The following is a 22,109-nucleotide window of genomic DNA, read 5'->3' as shown; positions in this document are numbered from 1 at the left end:
ATTGCTGTTACCAGCACCAGATACGGTGCCACTGGTACGGGTAGACTGTTGAAGATGACGAGACCGTCCCATGTTTGTCAAGTTACAACTGGGAGATTCACTCCCTGCATCTGCACGGTTGTTTGGTGGAAAAGCTGAGCTAAGATCGAGTAACAGCTTCTGCTGATACTCGTGCATACGGGCGTCCCTTTCTATGGCTGGAATTATGTCACAAAATTTGGACTTGTACCGGGGATCTAATAGTGTGGCAAGCCAGTAGTCATCATCACTTCTAATTTTGACAATACGAGGGTCATGTTGGAGGTAGTGCAGCAAGAAGGCGCTCATGTGTCTTGCGCAGCCATGTGGACCAAGTCCACGCTGTGTTTGTGGCATAGAGGTGCTAACCATTCTTTCTTCCTCTGACATCTCCCCCCAACCTCTTTCAACTGAAATTTGACCAAGGTCTCCCTCATCCGCTGAGTCTTCCATGTCCATGGACAGTTCGTCCTCCATTTCTTCATGTTCTCCTGTACCTTCCGTAACATTTCGCCTGCTACCATGCGCCCTTGTTGATCCCTGTCCCCCATGGTCCCATGCCTGCCGCATTGGTGATGATGAACGTCTGGACCTTGGTGATGTTGTTGTCTCTTGCGCATATGAATCCTCCTGTAGTTCCTTCCCTTCCTGTTGTCCCACCCCCTGACTCCGAATAGTGTTTAGCGTGCGCTCCAGAATGTAAATGACTGGAATTGTCATGCTGATAATGGCATTGTCAGCGCTAAACATATTCGTCACCATGTCGAAACTGTGCAGAAGGGTGCATAGGTCCTTGATCTGAGACCACTCCATCAGGGTGATCTGCCCCACCTCTGCATCTCGTTGGCCCAGGCTATACGTCATGACGTATTGCACCAGGGCTCGACGGTGCTGCCACAGTCGCTGTAACATGTGGAGAGTCGAATTCCAGCGTGTCGGCACATCGCATTTCAGGCGATGAACCGGCAGGCCGAAAGACTTCTGAAGCGATGCAAGTCGCTCAGCTGCGGTGGTTGAACGGCGGAAGTGAGCAGACAGTTTTCGTGCCCTGCTCAGAAGGCCATCTAGGCCGGGATAGTGTGTTAAAAATTGCTGGACAACAAGGTTCTACACGTGAGCCATACAAGGCACGTGTGTCACCTTGCCCAGGCGAAGGGCCGCACCCAGGTTTGCAGCATTGTCGCACACGGCCTTACCAGGCTGCAGGTTGAGTGGAGACAACCATTTATTAAACTCAGTCTCCAGAGCTGCCCACAACTCAGCCGCTGTGTGACTCTTATTTCCAAGACATTTCAAGCTAAAGACCGCCTGATGCCGTTGCGCTCTGCTGCCAGCATAGTAATGAGGGGTGCGTGATTCCTTCTGCACAGTTACAACGTTGGTGGCCTGACCAGGCAGGCTTTGTGGGCAGGTGGAGGACCCAGACGAGGTGGTGGAGGCAGAAGCAGTGGCGGAACTTGGACAGACAGAGGATTGACACACAAGTCATGGGGACGGCAAGACTTGTGCAGCAGACCCTTCACCATCTATCACCATAGTTACCCAGTGCCCAGTCAGGGACATGTAACGTCCCTGTCCATGCTTACTGGTCCAAGTATCGGTGGTGAAATGCACCCGTTGACACACAGAGTTTCTCAAGGAAGCGATGATGTTGTGTGCGACATGCTGATGTAGCGCAGGCACACCTTTCTTAGAGAAGTAGTGGCAACTGGGCATCTGGTACTGGGGCACAGCGACAGAAATAAGGTCTCTAAAATACTGTGTGCCCACCAGGCGGAAAAGGCAGCATTTTGGTAGCCAAGAGCTTACAGAGCGATAAAGTCAACCTCTTAGCTTTGTCATGGGTCGCAGGAAATGGCGTTTTATTTGTTCACATCTGAGGGACAGAGATCTGGCTGCTGTGTGTAGACGGTGTTGAGTAGGGTGTCCCTGGAAAAAATGCAGGTTTGTGAGGAAAGTGCAGGCGTAGACATGATGTTGCCTTCATCCAACGTTGGTGCTATCGATGTCTGAGAGAGCTGTACACACGCACTTGTTTCCCCTTCCAAACCAACTGACGACCTACCAAGCAAACTGCCAGTTGTGGTTACAGTGATGGAAGTTGTGCGTGGAAAACCAGGTGTGACAGCTGTCCCCACAGTCCTAGAAGATGAAGAGCGCGCGGATGCACTGGAAGGGGCAGGCGGTGGATGGTTCGCTCCGCTAAGCCGCATTGCAGCACGGTGAGCTTCCCACTGGGACATATGATATTTATTCATGTGACGATTCATGGAAGAAGTTGTCAAACTGCTGAGGTTTTGCCCTCTACTAACAGAATCACAACAAATTTTACAGATCACATAATTTGGGCGATCTTTTGCTATGTCAAAAAAGGACCAGGCTAGGCAAGGCTTAGAGGGCATGCGACCTGCTGATCCACCCCGACTAGTGCTCAGAGGCAGAGTGGTGGCTGAAGATGCAGTTGTAGACGTGCTACCAGTGCTCCGACTCTGTCCAGGAAGGCGCAAGGTAACTTCGTCGTCAGTTGCATCCTCTTCCACCGCCTCTGTTGACCTCCTCGAGTGCCTGACTGTGGGTTGACAGTAGGTGGGATCTAGAACTTCCTCATCAATTGTTGTGTTTGCACTCCCCTCACCCTCAGACCAAGCCTCTTCTTGCCCTGACCGAATATTTAAGTTGTCATCCCAATCTGATATCTGCATCTCATCGTCATCAGTATGTTCCTCATTGTCTATAACAACAGGTGTTACAGTTTGTGAAAAAGGGTCAACATTATGCTCAGAAACTTGGTCCTCACAGCCTGAATCAGAGTCACAAAGGTTCTGGGCATCACTGCAGACCATTTTCTGGTTTGTACTCACTGTAGCTTGGGAGAAGACCTCAGATTCCCAGGCTATAGTGTGACTGAACAGCTCTGCAGACTCAGCCATCTCAGTTCCACCATACTGTGCAGGGCGGATGGAGACTTCAGAGCTGGGAGAAAGCAAGTGTGATTGGGATGACAACTCAGAGGACTGGTGTTTTTTGGATGCGGTAGTTGAGGTGGCGGAGAGAGCACTTGTTGGACCACTTGAGATCCATTCAAACATTTTCCTTTTTTGGCCATCATCTACCTTTGTTCCAGTTGTTCGTGTCCGTAAAAAAGGGAGCACATCGGATTGTCCACGGTAAGTAGTAGACATCTTACTTTTGCTGGAAGATGGTCTATCTTCAGCAGATGTTAATGGAGCTTTGCCACCTTCCCCACGGACAAACCCTTTTTTTCCTTTTCCAACACGCCTCTTCCCCTTTCCACCAGCATCTGTCATTTTGCCACTCATTTTGATTGCGACAAGATTGTGCACTTAAAATGCGGTAGTAAAAATTGAGAGGTGGTGTAGATTGCAGCGGTGGTCTACCTTTATTGACAGCAGAATAAACAACAATAACTATCCCGGACAATGACAATGGCCCATAAAATGGCAGCACAGTTTGCTAGTATAATAGCTTAGTAAAAATGAGTTTGAGTGTGCAATGCAGAGGTGCTGCAAATAGCTTTGCACTAGTGGGACACTAATGGAAGTCCAACAGCCACTTTTAGGATGCCACTAAGTTTACTCAGTGTTTGCTAGTATAATGGCTTAGTAACAATGAGTTTGAGTGTGCAATGCAGAGGTGCTTCAAATAGATTTGCACTAGTGGGACACTAATGGAAGTCCAACAGCCACTTTTAGGATGCCACTAAGTTTACTCAGTGTTTGCTAGTATAATGGCTTAGTAACAATGAGTTTGAGTGTGCAATGCAGAGGTTCTGCAAATAGATTTGCACTAGTGGGACACTAATGGAAGTCCAACTGCCACTTTTAGGAAGCCACTAAGTTTCCTCAGTGTTTGCTAGTATAATGGCTTAGTAACAATGAGCTTGAGTGTGCAAAGGGCAGGAGGGTACAGTGGCAGGGTTGTGGGTCTGGGTAGAGGAAAGAAAGCCTGACTTTATATCCCTCGTAATGGGGAAATGCAGCGAGGAAGTCCCTGACCTTAGCTACACAAACGCTGTTATCTGTAGCTGTTAAAAACTGTTTCCACGGACCTGACTGTCACCTATGGCTCTGAGCCTGCTGTAATTAGCCCTTACAAGAGCTGAAAGAAACTTCTATCCCTATTCTGTATAGCGCTGTGTATAGAGCGTAAACAGCAGTATCGGAGACAGGAGAGCTACGCCAGCGGTGACTGACACCCAGACGCAGAAGGCAGATAATGGCGTCCAGATGGGCAGATGCCCGTATTTATAATGCAGGGACATGTGACATGGACATCCTATCACACATGCCGTTGCTTCTCTGGCTAAAAGTCCACTTAGCTGTGTGTGTGTCTGGGATTGGCTGACATGCTGGCCCGCCCCACTACACGCGCGCACGCTTAGGAAAGGAAGACAAGGAAAAAGAAAAAAAAATGGCGATCGCCATTATCCCAACAGCAGTGATCTGAATGTGCTGTTCCCGCACACCATACGCTGAAATTTCATAATAGTGTGAGTCACAGAGTGACTTACACTATTACAGCGGAAAGCCAGCTAGTAATTAGCTTGGCTTTTTGCTGCTAGAACCGTTCTCGAACGTAACTAGAACTATCGAGCTTTAGCAAAAAGCTCGAGTTCTAGTTCAATCTAGAACAGCCCCCAAAATCACTCGAACCGCGAACTGGAGAACCACGAACCGCGCTCAACTCTAGTCATGGGTTTTCCAGCAGGACAATGCCCCAAAACACGCTTCAAAAAGCACTAGAAAATGGTTTGAGAGAAAGCACTGGAGACTACTAAAGTGGCCAGCAATGAGTCCAGACCTGAATCCCATAGAACACCTGTAAAGCGATCTCAAAATGGCAGTTTGGAGAAGGCACCCTTCAAATCTCAGGGACCTGGAGCAGTTTGCCAAAGAAGAATGGTCTAAAATTCCAGCAGAGCATTGTAAGAAACTGATTGATGGTAACCGGAAGCAGTTGTTCGCAGTTATTTTGGCTAAAGGTTGTGCAACCAAGTATTAAGGGGGCTTTACACGCTACGATATCGTTAATGTTTGGTCGCCGGGGTCAAGTTGTTAGTGACGCACATCCGGCGTCATTAACGATATCGCATCGTGTAATGCTTACCAGCGACCTTAGGCGACCTCAAAAATGGTGAAAATCGTTAACCATGGAGAGGTCGTCCCAAAGTCAAAAATCGGTAAGGGTTGTTTAGCGTTGTGGTTCATCGCTCATGCGGCAGCACACATCGCTATGTGTGACACCGCATGAGCGAAGACCATCTCCTTACCTGCCGCCGGCCCCAATGAGGAAGGAAGGAGGTGGGCGGGATGTTACGTCCTGCTCATCTCCGCCCCTCTGCTTTGATTGGCCGGCCACTTAGTGACGTTGCGGTGACGTCGCTGTGATGCCGAACGTCCCTCCTCTTGAAGGAGGGATTGTTCGGCAGTCACAGCGACGTCGCCGACCAGGTAAGTATATGTGACGCTGCGTAGCGATAATGTTCGCTACGGCAGCGATCACAAACAATCGCATGCGCGACGGGGGCGGGTACTTACACGGTCGCTATCGCTAGAAATTGCTAGCGATATCGCTACCGTGTAAAGCCCCCTTTAGGGTAAGGGTGCCAATACTTTTGTCTGGCCCATTTTTGGAGTTTTGTGTGAAATGATCAATGATTTGATTTTTGTTTCATTGCAAGCAAAATATATGAAGATAATAATACCAAAGAATTTGTGATTGCAATCATTTTCAGGAAGAAATTTAGTATTATCTGACAGAGTTTCAGGGGTACCAATACTTTTGGCCAGCACTGTATATGATTAAGAATAAAGTGTCAATCTTTGCTGACGACACCAAACTATGTAAGATACTAAAAACTGAACTTGATAGTTCAATATAACAAAACAATCTGGATAAAATGTCTGAATGGGCAGACACTTGGCAAATAAGATTGATATATAATATAGATAAATAGATAGATGGATAGATAGATAGATAGATAGATAGATAAAAAAACATATATGGTCAACACAAAGGACCAGCACATGAGTTATTCCTTCCGTAGACACTACTAAGGACCAAGGTACACTCATTGCAGGTGGAAGAAAGGTGATTGAGGCAGTTAAATAGTTAAGGATTATTTACTGTTAGAGAAGTCTAACTATGGAATCACAAGACGTAGTAATGACAGACAGTATAACAGCTTTTCAAAAATGTATGATTTCCTCAAAGCAAAAATGGCATTGTGGTTATAGGTAATTTAGTGAAAAAGAATGTATAAGGTGAAGAAAGGTTGAATTTGACAAACCTAATGTGTCTTTTTCAACCTATGTAACTATGTGACGTATGAGATAAAAAAAAACATGTCACTGTGACTTAAAAAATCACAGAACAATAGCACTGTCACTTATAGGACAACAGTATAATGGCATTGCAGTTTATAAGATACCTAGCTGTAGTACCCCCGGTGTTGCTCGGGATAATAACTGTATCTCTGTCTCTCTCCCTCGCTGTCTGTCTCCATCTCTCTATCTCTTTCCCTGTCTCTCTCTCCCCTGTTTCTCTATCTCTTTCCCTGTCTCTCTCTCTTTCCCTGTCTCTCTCTCTCTCTTTCCCTGTCTCTCTCTCTCTTTCCCTGTCTCTCTCCCTCTCTTTCCCTGTCTCTCTCTCTATCTCCTTCCCTGTCAGTCTGTCTCACTATCTCTTTCCCTGTGTCTGTCTCTTTCCCTGTGTCTGTCTCTTTTCCTGTGTCTGTCTATCTCCCTGTGTCTGTCTCCCTGTGTCTGTCTCCCTGTGTCTGTCTCCCTGTGTATGTCTTCTGTGTCTGTCTTCTGTGTCTGTCTTCTGTGTCTGTCTCTTTCCCTGTGTCTGTCTGTCTATTTATTTCCATTTCTATTTTGCATTGTGACACACCAAAATTCCATTCAAGGGCGTGGCTACACATTCTTCTGAAGTTCTGGCTGCATTGTGGCTCCAAGCTCCATTGACTTTAATAGAGGCAAGTTTTTGGCGAATAACTGTAAAGGGCGGGGTTTAGATTTCCCCTCAAAACCAGAACAATACCTTTGGAATTTATGGGATCTCAGGACAATATACTGTAGATTATGAAATAACAGAACATTGAACTGTAATTTATATCATGCCAAAACAATCCCAGCAACACTTTTCAAGATTCCAAAGCAATGGCAATGTGACTTATGGGATCTCAGAATGATGAAACTGTGACTTATGGGATGCGAGAATGATGAAACTGTGACTTATGGGATGCGAGAATGATGAAACTGTGACTTATGGGATGCGAGAATGATGAAACTGTGACTTATAGGATCCAATGATGAAACTGTGGCTTATGGGATGGCAGAATAATAGGATTCTGAGATATGAAATGGTAGAACAATGGCATTAAGATATATGGAATCAGAGATCACTGGCTTTCTGATATCTGCATTCTCAAGAAAACTGATACTAGGAGCTATTGAAATATAAAGCAATCAATTACTATGATTCAAGACTCCAGAAAAAAGTCAGTGACATATGGAACCCAGAACAATGACACACACTAACATATAGGATCACAGTGCCATTATTCTAACTCCAGGACATAAATGAACATGGCAGGATATGAACCCTCTGCAATGCTTTTGTAACTATTATGGGAAAGCACAATGATGTTTTTATGCTAAATACACAACATCCTGTGATTTTAATACATTTTTACAGTTCATTAATTCAACATAATATCATTCATTGTGGGATAAACCAATAAAAAGATTACAGAAAGGAACAATGAAGCCTAAAGTCTGATGCCCCTCATCTTGATAAACAAAGAATAGATGATGTTTGATGGTACAGGGGCATTTAAAAAAAAAAAAATGTTAGGTTTTCACATAGAACTGTATGTTCTTAGAACAGTTCCCAACAGAGAACCAAATGTATATAATTACATAAAGAGCGGACATGTTTCCAACACTATAGTTTATTCCTGCTGAATTCAGATACAGCTTTATGGTAAGCAAAATCATTAACTTCCCCTTTAAAAAAAACAAGGAAAAAAACAAAACCACAAACTATTTGTAAACAATTAAGCATTTCAGATATAAAAATGTCCATCGATGCCGGAATGTTATTTCTTCTTATGATTGCACCTAAACTTCTAACTTTTAAAGGGAACCTCTCGTCAGGATTTTGTTACCTAATCTGAGTGCAGCATGATGTAGAAAGAGAGACCCTGATTCCAGGGATGTGTCACTTACTTTAATTGGTGGTGCAGTTTTGATTAGAAACGCATTATATATGCTGTAGTTCAGTGGCGTAGCAACTGATTTGCTGCCCGGGGCAGTCGCCAAATTTGCCGCTCCCCCTCCATTGGCAAGGGATGAGTGGGGGGGAGGGTGGAAGGTGAGATTGGGGATAGCTACCTTACAGGATGGGTCTAGGCCAGAGGTTCCCAACTCCAGTCCTCAAGGCACACCAACAGTGCATGTTTTCAGGATTTCTTTAGCATTGCATGGGTGTTGGATTCAGCACCTTTGCAGGTGATTAAATTATCACCTGTGCAATACTAAGGAAATCCTGAAAACATGCACTGTTGGTGTGCCTTGAGGACTGGAGTTGGGAACCTCTGGTCTAGGCAACAGGATCACAGCAGATGGAGGAGGGTGGGAGGTGGAGGTGGGGGCAGCAGATGCAGCAGGGTGAGAGGTGGGGGAGAGTGGGCAGCAGATCGGGGAGGGGGCAGCGGCTGATGGGGAGAGCGGTGGCAAATGAAGGGGGCAGCAGCTGATGGGGAGAGTGGTGGCAGATGAAGGGGGGCAGCGGCTAATGGACAAAGCGGTGGCGGATGGAGGGGGGCAGTGGCTGATGGGGGAGAGCGGTGGCGGATGGAGGGGGGCAGCAGATGGAGGAGGGCAGTGGCAGATCGGAGGCAGTAGCGGCGGTAGATTGCGGGCGGTGACTACTACTGCTGCGGGGGCTGATCGGACGCAGCGGTGGATCGGGGGCACTTACCAAATGGCACTTGCAGGGATCACTCTCCTCAGCTTTCACGGATGGAGTGAAGCTGAGGGGAGTGGTCACCTACAGGTCACTGGCCCCAGATCCAAGGTGATTGGAGAGATCGGTCACAAGGCCGATCTCTCCAATCAGAGCTGGGGGCGGGTGAAACAAAGTTCACCCAGCTCCAGGCAATGATCAGTGCTATAGCTGAACTGATCATGGCTGGATTTCAATGTTTCAGCCATTTTCAATGGCTGAAACATCACAGTGGCTGTGATTCGCTGAGCGGCGTTTGTCAGCCAATCACAGCCTCCGTAGGTCCGGGGGGGAGACACCCCCCCTCCTGAGGTCAGGCAGAGGTCCCCTCCTCCCCGAATCTAAGGTTTTTGCTCACCAATCGCAGCCACCGGGGCTCTGGGGCCACGATTTCGCATTTACGTACTGGGTACGTCATGGGTCGTTAAGTACCATGTCACCATGACGTACCCAGTACTTCATGGGCCGTTAAGAGGTTAAAGATGTTCAGGAATGCAGCTGCGGATGGCCCTTTTCTATAAGCTTTCTATTTTTTATCTTTTACCCCAAAAATACCGCCCCCCTGAAACGTGCCGCCCGGGGCGGACCACCCGCTCCGCTCCCCCTTTGCTACGCCACTACTGCAGTTCTACCAGTTCTCTCTATAACCCTGACCACACCCCTGTTTGGCAGCTTTCTTGCTTATGCACAGTGTACACAGAAAGCTGCCAATCAGTGGTGGGGATAACCACCACCATAACCTGCCACTAGGTTTACTAGTCCTCTAATGATAATCTCCTGCTGATAAAACAATCATTTTATAAAAACTACACTAAGCACCACAATAAGTGATACATTGGTGGAATCAGGGTTTCTGCTCTGAGATAGCAAAAACCTGGTGACAGATTCCCTTTAAATACTGTGTAAAAATATATTAATAAAAACACACACACTATATATCTGCCATATGCTGTGAAGAAAATCCACTTTTTTTTTAAATTAAAATTTAAACATGTATTTCATATCAGTATATTTACTCAAAACCTTCGCCCTATAAAGCTACAAAACCTAATTTACTCAGGGCCTGGGGGAATTCAGGATAAGCTAAATGTTCAAAGCCTGAATGTCTGTGCAATATTGGAGCTTTAAGTGGCATTGCATACTTCAGAGGCAGTGATGTTCAGCCTGTGCCCGTCCTGCATGATTACTGTTAATATTAACTTTGGAGTAAACACCTTTTTTTGCTTTTAACTAAAATTAACCACAATCATTAAGCCCCTGACTAGACCACAAGATATCTATAGATTACCCCTTCACTGACCACTGTTATTATTGCACAGTATATGACAAAAGTGAGTACACCCCTCACATTTTTGTAATAATTTTATTACATCTTTTCATGGAACAACACTGTAGATATGACACTTTGATACAATGTAAAGTAGTCAGTGTCCAGCTTGTATAACAGTGTAAATTTGGTGTCCTCTAAACAACTCAACACACAAGACAATAATGTCCCATGAAAAGATAATAAAATATTTACAAAAATGTGAGGGATATACTCACTTTTGTCATATACTGTAGATATGTGGGAAGCATGGGCCAGGCAGTAGTAGCCGTGCTTTCAGGGGTCAACAGGCCGTAGCATAACCGCTCGTTAACCCCATGCTCCCCAGCTGCCACACTACTCTCAGAAGCAATCCGCAACAGTCCAGGCAACACTATATTCTGGTTCACCAACAATAAAGCCGAGGCAAGGTTTCTTCTTTTAAATATGCAAACTTTATTATTCTTCCACTCCTGCATTACTTTGGTCCGTGTCACACCAGCACCGTTACACATCCCGTCAGGGTTCCTTCTACAACTCCTCCTTGCATAAAATTTAGCAGCTGTTCGTCCTTCTGGCACCTAGGTTCTGTATGACACCTCTAGGTCTCTCATCCCTCCGCTTAACTTCATGCTGGCACCAATTAGTTCATAGAGTCTGTGGGGCCACTTCACCCCACCCACAGAGGAACCACACACGACAGTGCTCCCCGCCCATGCCCAGGCCAGAATCCAGACATACCCTTCTCCTTGAGGGCGCAACTGACCTTCAGTTTTTGTGAAGGGAATCTTGGAGTTTTCCGAACCAAAAAGAAATGGACACCAGACCCCTGACTGTCAGGACTATACCCCACTTCTGGGGACGCAGTTCACCTATCCTATAGCGGATCCCGAGTGTAATGGCCGCAGGGGTGACCTTTAGGACCAGAATTTACAAAGGACTTCTGTACACAACTGCTACTGGGGGACTCTGCTGATCCCTACTCCCTATCTCTTACTTTTATATGTCCTACTCTCCTCCTCTTTATTAACTCTTTCCCTGCTCACCTAGGTGCCAGGACAGCCAAGCTATAACACTGCCACCTGGAGGCTATTCACAATACATATTCATATTTTCACATAAGACATAGACTACCAGTGTGTCGGCTACTTCTGCAGGGCTGGCCATAACCCTGACCCCCCCTACAGATATACAAACATTAAAGAAAGTCTGTTAGCACAAAATGACTGTACAAACCAAGCACAAGTACTCGGTCAACTCTTGTGGTGGCCAAACAGTTCAGTACACCTTCCTATATAAATATATATGTTTCAACTATCCAAGACCGAGTTGTCAATCATGGAACAGGGGGCAAAGATAGATCCAAAACAAGTAGGAGGTAAGGTTCCCTGAATTCTTTTGCCCTGACCCTTGTACATTAAAGACATGTGCTTGGTTTGAACAGTCATTTTATGCTGATAGATTTCCATTATTGCTATAGAACCTAACTTTATCACAGTTATGGGCCGCTAGGATAAAGAAAAAACTCTTTAGTGTTCTGGACCTGGATTTGCTTGCTTGGATGATATGTAGCTCTGTGTTCCTAGCTGTCTTTGTAACTAAGTAGGATGATGTATGTTACTGTACAGTTTGGTACATAAATATGTGGAAGATAACAGTATAATTTAGTCTCTGTGTACACCACCCCAATGGGTCTGAAACAAATCCATCAAAATGTGAGTGAAGTATAGGCTTTCATCTTCACCACAATGGGTTTAAAAATAAATTGTACTAAAAAAATGAGGAATTATAATTTAAGAATTACAACTATAGTATTTACTACTTAGATCCTCTATTCGAATAGCCTCGAAAGCAATTGGACAAACTAATGTATACATAAATACATTATGTTTATGACTTGGCTTCAGATCTTTTGAAGTTATTCACTGTCTAAATTCTGGAACTAATGGCCATCACTAAATTTTGAGTATCTCCCATTGAGATGCTTTGTCATTCCTTTAATTCTGTTACTATTTGTTTGAGGGACTTTCTGCCTTCAGTTTGGAGAAATCATGCTCAATCAATTTAAGTTGAAGTGACATGACTCAACCATTGAAGAATATTCTACTTTACTTCATAGAATTTCTATGTCTGCCTCTAGTTCTCATCCTCCTCCTCCTCAGAATTTTAAAAGAACTGACTATTATCTTCTATCTTAGTAATGGATAAATAAGTCTTCACTGAAAACATATTTGCAGATTTTACCCATGAATTGAGAATGCCGAATTAGTCCAGTAAGTGAAAAGAATATTTCTCTGATAAAATATATGATAAAGTTGCTTATTTTCATGTGTACTTCATTTTGGAAATTAAAATGAAAAATCTTTAAGAAACTTTTTAGTTTTACAGTATGTTTAGCGTCATTATCCATTTATACTTTGAAGCATCAACCGATCATCCTTGCAGCTCAATATTTACTTTTATACACGTAAGAATTTATCCTGCGTCATCAGGAATTACCAATAACCCAGTTCTATTGGAAAGCCAAGAATATGCCTCATGAGACACATGATGTAAAGGTTTTCTTTATCAAGCTAAAAATTCTGCTACTATTCAGTTTTGTGGTCTTTTCGGCTCTTCCAGGCTTTTGTCTGGTCCTAAGCTCGGTAGCAACGTAAACCATTTTTAAGAATGTTGCCACATTGTTGATTTGGCCACTCCTAAAGGTTCTGCTATTGCTGATACATTTGTTAATTTGGCCTCTTGTAATGATGTTTCATCTCATTTAACTGCTTGAGGCCAGGTTATACAGAGACCGACCAGGAACAAGTTAATGGAGCTAATGAAGCACCAGAAGAGCTGAGTTTAGCGTTCATTTTCATCTGAAAGTTGAGTGTTTTATTTAGGACTTGCTGAATACATATGCTAAAGATTATCTCTTTGTTGACCTTGATGGACATCTGTCTTTTTCCAGCTGTACTAAAGGTCCAGTCACACTAAGCAACTTACCAGCGATCCCAACAACGATAGGGATCGCTGGTAAGTTGCTAGGAGGTTGCTGGTGAGATGTCACACTGCGACGCTCCAGCAATCCCACCAGCAACCTGACCTGGCAGGGATCGCTGGAGCGTCGCTACACAAGTTGCTGGTGAGCTCACCAGCAACCAGTGACCAGCCCCCAGCGCCGCGTGGAAGATGCTGCGCTTGGTAACTAAGGTAAATATCGGGTAACCAACCCGATATTTACCTTGGTTACCAGCGCACAGAGCTACACGTGCAGAGAACAGGGAGCAGCGCACACTGAGCGCTGGCTCCCTGCTCTCCTAGTTACAGCACACATCGGGTTAATTACCCGGTGTGTACTGCAGCTAAATGTGCACAGAGCAGGGAGCAGCGCACAATGCTTAGCGCTGGCTCCCTGCTCTCCTAGTTACAGCACACATCGGGTTAATTAACCCGATGTGTCCTGCAGCTACATGTGCACAGAGCAGGAGCCGGCACTGACAGTGAGAGCGGCGGAGGCTGGTAACAAAGGTAAATATCGGGTAATCAAGGACAGGGCTTCTTGGTTACCCGATGAATACTGTGGTTACCAGCCTCCGCAGAAGGCGGCTCCTGCTGCCTGTACATTTAGTTGTTGCTGTCTCGCTGTCACACACAGCGATCTGCGCTTCACAACGGGACAGCAACAACTAAAAAATGGCCCAGGACATTCAGCAACAACCAACGACCTCACAGCAGGGGCCAGGTTGTTGCTGGATGTCACACACAGCAACATCGCTAGCAACGTCACAAAAGTTGTTCGTTAGCAGCGATGTTGCTAGCGATGTTGCTTAGTGTGACGGGGCCTTAAGGGCTTCGTTCATTGTCTCATATTCTCGTATGTTTCATCAGTGTTTATGATCAGTGTTAATGATCAAAGTGTCATCAGAGTTTGTTCCAAGTTTTATCAGAATTTGGTCTGAGTTTTACCAGTTTTTCTTGGATAAGAAACAAAGTTTCTCTAGCTTTGAGTCCAAGAAAAACAGATAGCACACTGATGGCATTCAAGTACTGTCCCATTTTTTTTTCACTGGCGCATAGACTCACATTAGCAATTTCAGTCTGAGACTTTGATCAATATTGGACAAGTCTATTCGCATTTGTATGGACTAAACAGTTTGAGACAAAAATCGGACATGTGAAAAACACAGCTAAAACTCGTACAGAAAAAAATTACGGCTGAATGAGCCCTAACTATGCAATTATGTTAATCCTGCAACAACTGAGGTTTGTTGCAAATTTTAACTTCCCCATAGAACTTAAAAATGAAAATCAGCAACAATTTTGACACTATTAGAAGTCAAAAATTACATGCTGCAGATTGTTCACCCACAAATCCAGATGGAAACTCCAAACATGCCTGCCCCATGTGAAATATTCTTAAAGATGTATACCAATTGGAATAAATTATGACCTTTCTACAGGACATCCACAGGATAGGTTTGGGCTCTTCACTAGAGATGAGCGAACCCAAAATTCAGCGTTCGGTGCCCAAACTGAACACTGATTTTACAAAAAAAACCAACAAAATAGTTTGAATTCGGAGATTGGGTGCTTTACACATGCAAACCACTTATGCAAGAATTGCTGTGCTCGGGTACGTTTGAAGCTCTGCCCAGTGAGAGCCAATTGCAATGTCTGAACAGCTCGCACTGATTCAGTCATGGGTACGGGACTGAAATAGACCAGGTGAGTACTGCTAAGAGCAGTTCTACTATTTCATAGGTGAGGCCGTTTGGCACATTTTATAAAATATTTTAGTGTTAGGACTGCCCCTACTGAGATTGCCGTGGAGTGGCGGGGTGGCTCAAGAAATTGCAATTTTTTGCCAAAAATCTCATATTTATAATAAGTACAGTTGGAATTTTTAGTGCTGTAGTGCACATTCAGTGCTAGCTTTTTTGTTTTTTCTTCATAGAATTGGTCGGTGGCTGACCCCCACCTTGCTATGCACCCCAATTTGGGATGTATTCCACCTGTCTAGATTTTGGCAATTGGTGACTGTTCACATTCAGTCATCAGGCCCTGTCCACAGGCTATTTACTTCATGCAGCATTTGCTTGGACCTGTGCCGCCCACAGCCATGACTCAGTCATGGGTACGGGACTGAAATAGACCAGGTGAGTGCTGCTAAGAGCAGTTCTACTATTTCATATGTGAGGCCGTTTGGCACATTTTATAAAAATATTTTAGTGTTAGGACTGCCCCTACTGAGATTGCCATGGAGTGGCGGGGTGGCTCAAGAAATTGCAATTTTTTTGCCAAAAATCTCATATTTATAATAAGTACAGTTGGAATTTTTAGTGCTGTAGTGGACATTTAGTGCTAGGTTTTTTGTTTTTTCTTCAAGTATTATGAACATCCGGTGACAGGTTCTCTTTAAGAATATTTCATGCAAGGCAGATATGGAAGGTAACAGAACTGAATTTCAACAGCAAATGTAAAAGTAAAAAGCTGATTTTTTTTTTTACATTACTATATTTAGTTAATCGCACCAGTTTGAGTCATAACAGTAAGGTAGATAATCACCATGTGTTCCGAATCCTTGAAATGTTGGTCCTTATGTCTAACCCGCAATCTGTTCTGATTAGTATAAGATCAATTTGTATTTCACTGCTTGCAAATCTGAGAAGACACGTAAAGACTGGTATACAAAATAATCCCTGTAGGCTAAATGGATGAAACAAACATCTCCATCGTAAATTAAGACTATCATTACCATTTTTACACTTCATTATGGAAGATGGCACCTTCTCACAGAAGCACAGTATTCCAATAGGACGTACTTTACAAATCTCTTTCTCTTGCAAAGTTGAAAATGCTTTTTTTTTCTTAGATTTTCTATGTAAGGCTAAATTATTTTTTACATAAAGCTTTTCAAAATCCATCCGAATCTTTGAGAATAATATGAAATCAACGCAATTTAGCTCCAAGAGGCAGCTTATCAATGTGCGCATTTAACTTGGATCACATAGTAGTCAAAATGTTAAGGTTACCGCAAAATAAAGATTTGCTGTTTTGTTGTGAAATTGTTCAAGAACCGAAGCGAGAAGGTCAGACAGCCCCCATTCGGTTTATTCTCATTATTGTACCTCATGCCTTTGAATCATGCCTTTGTATTTCTCCATCCTAAAATAGACATAATTGGACATCTGAATAACTGAAGAAAAAATCATTTGAAATCCCTTTTTTTGATAGAAGTGAGATACATGATTACCCCAATCATAGCAAAATAGGCATGCTCGGAGTTATCCTAAGTGATATTAAATGAACAAAAAGGCAAAGGAGAACAAGACATGCTATTGTCCATCACCGGTCTCTTATATAAGACCGATTTTTAATATTTGCGGAGAAAGTAACTGTTTAGCCTTGAACTAAAAGGCTTAGGGGATCAAAATACTTGTCAAAATCAAGCACTGAATTGCAAACTGCAAAACATAATTACACGGAATATATGAACAATGTTCTTTAGAAATGGAGGAAATGGAGTGAATTTATTATTATCTTCACTTTGGTTATAAGGTACAAGCATGAATCATGCATTGCTTCAAAACTCGGTCAAAAGTAAAGGGTACTTTACACGCTACGACATCGCTACCGATATATCGTCGGGGTCACGTCGTTAGTGACGCACATCCGGCGCCGGTAGCGACATCGCAGCGTGTAACACTAATGAGCAACGATCGCAAAATTGTTCCAAAATGGTGATCGTTGACACGTCGTTCATTTCCTTAATATCGCTGCAGGCACCGGTACGATGTTGTTCGTCGTTCCTGCGGCAACACATATCGCTATGTGTGACACCGCAGGAGTGACAAACATCTCCTTACCTGCATCCACCGGCAATGCGGAAGGAAGGAGGTGGGCGGGTTGTTACGTCCCACTAATCTCCGCCCCTCCGCTTCTATTGGCCGGCCGCTTAGTGACGCCACAGTGACGTTGCTATGACGCTGAACGCACCTCCCCCTTGAGGGAAGGATTGTTCGGCGGTCAGAGCGACGTCGCTAACCAGGTGTGACACTGCCGTAGCGATAATGTTCGCTATGGCAGCGAGCACCAAATGTCGCACGAGCGATGGGGGCGGGAGCTATCGCTAGCGATGTCGCAGCGTGTAACGTACCCCTAAGGCTAAGTTCACACAGGCCATCTTTTGCAGTGTTTTTGGTGCGTTTTTGAGGTCACAAAGATGCACCAAAATCCATGCATTTACTTCTGCCAGCAAAGTCTATGAGATTTTGATTTTGCTGTCCACACTGGGCAACTTTTGTTGGTTGCATCTTGGCTGCGTTTTTGAAGATGCACCCAAGATGCAGCATGTCAATTATTTCTGCGGTTTTCCAGCGTTTTTGAGCTCTTCCAGTCAATACATTTGACTTAAAAACGCATTGGGTTAAATGCGGTAAAAACGCAGTGCGTTTTTGTTGCGTTTTTGCCACAATGCATTTTTGGTGCATTTTTAATGCTCTTAAGATGCACTGACAAAAAGATGCCGAGTTTGAACATAACCTAAGGACCCAACAAAATTAATAAACAAACTAGGAGTTTTGCTCATGCATTATGGCTTCGGTTTGCAATGTAAAAGGGCTCCACCGAATTTTATGCACCCTCTACTTTACACTACCTCAGTATGCCTATGATTTTATAAAGAGGAACATATTTATTTTTTTTAATTGCATTCCATATGAATGAGATACAAAACAAATTCTAACATATCCTACTGAGCTCTGTATGTGGGAAAATGCCTCTGGACCCATAATGGAGTCCAATGAAGCTTGTACGGCCAGGGTGTATGACAGCCATAGACTTATTTTTCTGAATTGTGCATAACCTTAAGATTATGATCATACGGTTATAAGTATGTATGCAGCAGTTAACGTGCCTGAAAAGAACCTGAGATGTTTCCCATAAATTTACCACTTCCTGAGTAGTTCAGAGCAAGCTACGTTCCACTTGCACAGCAAATTTACCTTAACTGAAATAAGTGCTGACTGCAATGAGGATATCCTACTGAAGTTACAACAATACAGTTCAGTTTTAAAGCTTTTAAAAAGAATAAGAAATACTAGAAGATACACTGGGGGTCCAAAATATTTGGATAGTGACAACATTTTCATTATTTAACCATTCTACACCAACCGAATGTATATGAAACAAAGCCATCAAGATGTGACTTGAAGTGTAGACTAGAGATGAGCGAACCTGAGGTTCGATTTTTGAACACCAACGTAAAAAAATCATGGTTCGAGTTCAGGGTTTGGATGCTTTATGTGCGAACTTCACTCCTTCGAACATTGCTGTGCTCAGGTAAGCTTGGTGCTCAGCCCTGTGCGAGCCGCTTGAAATGTTTGAATGGCTCGCACTGGGGGTAACAACAGCACGATTCCATGTAGTGTGCACCCCAAAAAATTGTTTGGAAAAGCTCGCCAGTGGAGGCTTGGCTCGTTTGCTGCCAGCAAACCGAACCTCCATGGACCCACTCATCTCTAGTGTAGACTTCCAACTTTTCATCATGGCTTTTAACAAATATTGTATTGACTGTTAGGAATTACAGAACTATAACTTCAACACTGAAAGGATAAAATAGTAGTAGATTGCTCAAGTGATACTTTATTGATCTCCAACTAAAGAAAAACAGACAAAATTTCAACCTTTCGGCAGTCTGGGCCTTTAGGCGGCGTTACTCAGTACGATATATCGTGCGATATGTCGTCAGGGTCACGGAATTCGTGACACACATCCGGCATCGTTAGAGATGTCGTACCGTGTGACACCTCTGAACGACTGTTAACGAGCAAAAATACTCACCTTATCGTTGCTCGTTAACACGTCGTTCATTTCCATAATGTTGTTCCTCCTTCTGCGCACCGGTTGTTCATCGTTCTCGTGGCAGCACACATCGCTACGTGTGACACCCTGGGAATGACAAACAACAACTTACCTGCATCCCGCCGGCAATGCGGAAGGAAAGAGGTGGGAGGAATGTTACGTCCCGCTCATCTCCGCCCCTCCGCTTCTATTGGGTGGCCGCTTAGTGATGTCACTGTGACGCCGAACGTCCCTCCCCCTTCAGGAAGAGGATGTTCGCCGCCCACAGCGACGTCGTTAGGGAGGTAAGTGTGTGTGACAGGGGTTTAACAACTTTGTGCGACAAGGGCAATGAATTGCCCGTGACGCACAAACGACGAGGGCGGGTGCGATCACTCATGCGATCGCATGACAAATTGTTGCGTGTAACGCCGCCTTTTGTTTTGGTAATCTGTAGATTGAAGAAGTTAGCATGCGGAGTATCAGGAGTGCGGGACTTGCCGTGTTGTCATATGTCACACATAGTGGCGAATCCCTTATGCCTGATACTCCACATACCGACCTCTTCACTCTACAGATTATCTTGACCAAGGTCCAGTTGGCCAAAACATCAGAATTGTGCCTATTTTTCATTGCTTGGAGATCAATAATGTATCACTTGAACAATCCACTATCATTTTATCCTTTCAGTGCCAAAGTTACCGTTCTATAATATTGACTTGTCATACTTATGCGCACGTAACTTACATAGTCATCCAGACTTTTCACTTTGTTAGGAATTACAGAGATTTTTTACGAAGCCCTTTAATTTTCATATGCTCAACAGTTTTCAGTCAACAGTTGTTATGGTCCATGTGGCCTTTTATCTTACTATTTCATGAAAAATTAAGGATAGAAAGCAACTTGAGTTGATTTTGCACTTGTTATTAGCAGCTATACAAGGCAACTTAGGCCCAAAGAGTTTAAGTTAAGGATCAGCTAGTCAATGAAAGCTCCAGAAGGTGAGTGTATCGTTATCAATGTCTACAATTAGATACTTTCATGGATGTAAATCTAGAGGGTTTATCTCAAGATGTAAGCCAGTAGTTATAGATAAAAAGGAAAAGGTCAGAATATCTACAAAAAAAAAAGATACCCAGTTCTGTAACTAGAGTCTATGGACAGTTTAAGCCCAAAATAATTTGTACCAGAATGATGGGAACAGTAGAGAGAATGAAAAGAACTAAAAATGCAAAGCGGAAGAAGTGTTTATGGTGTGGACATGATTGTCTACCAACAGAACTAGGTCAATGTCACTGATGTTGACTGATGAGATGACTGTGGATGGAGCTGGATGAATTCTGAAGTATAAGAGCTAAAAAATTCTATTCAGTTTAAAGCAGGCTTTACACGCTGCGACATCGCTAGCATTTGCTGGCGATGTCGAACGCGATAGCACCCGCCCCTGTCGTACGACCGATATGTGGTGATCGCTGCCGTAGCGAACATTATCGCTACGGCACCGTCACATGCACATACCTGCTCTGCGACGTTGCTCTGGTCGGCGAACCACCTCCTTTCTAAGGGGGCGGTTCGTTCGGCGTCACAGCGACGCCACATGGCAGGCGTCCAATAGAAGCGGAGGGGCGGAGATGAGCGGAACGTAACATCCCGCCCACCTGCTTCCTTCCGCATTGCCGGTGGAGGCAGGTACGGAGATGTTCGTTGCTCCTGCGGTGTCACACACAGTGATGTGTGGTGCCGCAGGAACGAGGAACAACATCGCTAATAAGCAGAGAATGATTTTTTGTTTCAGGACGACCTCTCCACGGCAAATGATTTTAACCACTTTTGTGATCATTTAAGGTCGCTCATAAGTATCACACACTGCGATCTCGTTAATGAAGCCGGATGTGCGTCACAAACACTGTGACCCCGACGATAATTCATTAACGATATCGTAGCATGTAAAGCCCGCTTAAGTCAAATGCTGCACAACTAATGGGATGATACCTCACAGTACAGATGGATACTAACCCAAAATAATGAACTTGATAAAGCATGCTTTTCATTACTGAATGCTAACAGCTTTTTATTTGCAGCACGGTGGCTCAGTGGTTAGCACTTGCAGCGCTGGGGTCCTGGGTTCAAATCCCACTAAGGACACCATCTGCAAGGAGTTTGTATATTCTCCCAGTGTTTGCGTGGGTTTCCTCCGGGTTCTCCGGTTTCCTCCCACACTCCAAAGACATACAGATAGGGACTCTAGATTGTGAGCCCCAATGGGGACAGTGTTGCCAATGTATGTAAAGCGCTGTGGAATTAATAGCGCTATATAAATTAATACAATTATGGTTAATTATTATTATTATTATTTGTTACACACAGTTGGGTACAGAAGTTTTTGGACAGAGTCAGAATTTTCTTTAATGTGTTGTTCGACTTCTAAATAAAATGCCATAGGACAGGAATGATGTTAAAATGATCAGAATGAAGCATATCTAGGACAGACCACAGGACTATTAGCACTGGATCCCACCCCCCACCAGGGGATAGAGTTGGCAAGTATGCCGTAAATATATGATTTTAAAGTCATCCAAAAACTTAGGAATTTTTTTTAGAAGTCTAAGAAAAAATTATTTTTTTCATGCGGACTGCAATCAAATTATAAAACAGACATATTAGGAAAGATGACAGGACATCTTTAAATATATGTTTCTTTGAAGGATAGGAAGTAACATGTTATACACACTTTATGTAAAAAAAATGGACACCACTGCAGTGAGGATGTCTCCCTAGTATTATTGAGACAAAGTTTTGCAGATTGGTGCATCTGTAAGTGTATTGGTTTCCAGAAGTATCCTCAGAGTGTTAAAAATTAGAAGCTCCACTTGGAAAGGGACCAATGGCCACACACAATCCAAGCATGTGCATCAATGTAATGGAT

General features: G+C 43.9%; 1 protein-coding gene across 1 annotated transcript in view; it reads right to left on the bottom strand.

The window, feature by feature from the left end:
- Positions 1 to 22,109, bottom strand: part of RFTN1 (raftlin, lipid raft linker 1) — a 562,445-nt gene that overhangs the window by 236,437 nt on the left and 303,899 nt on the right. The window lies entirely within an intron of this gene.

Source organism: Anomaloglossus baeobatrachus, chromosome 6 (genome assembly GCF_048569485.1).
Source record: "Anomaloglossus baeobatrachus isolate aAnoBae1 chromosome 6, aAnoBae1.hap1, whole genome shotgun sequence".
Taxonomy (NCBI): Eukaryota; Metazoa; Chordata; class Amphibia; order Anura; family Aromobatidae; genus Anomaloglossus; species Anomaloglossus baeobatrachus.
Note: the sequence above shows the minus strand (reverse complement) of the source record. Positions and strands in the feature narration are given on the sequence as shown.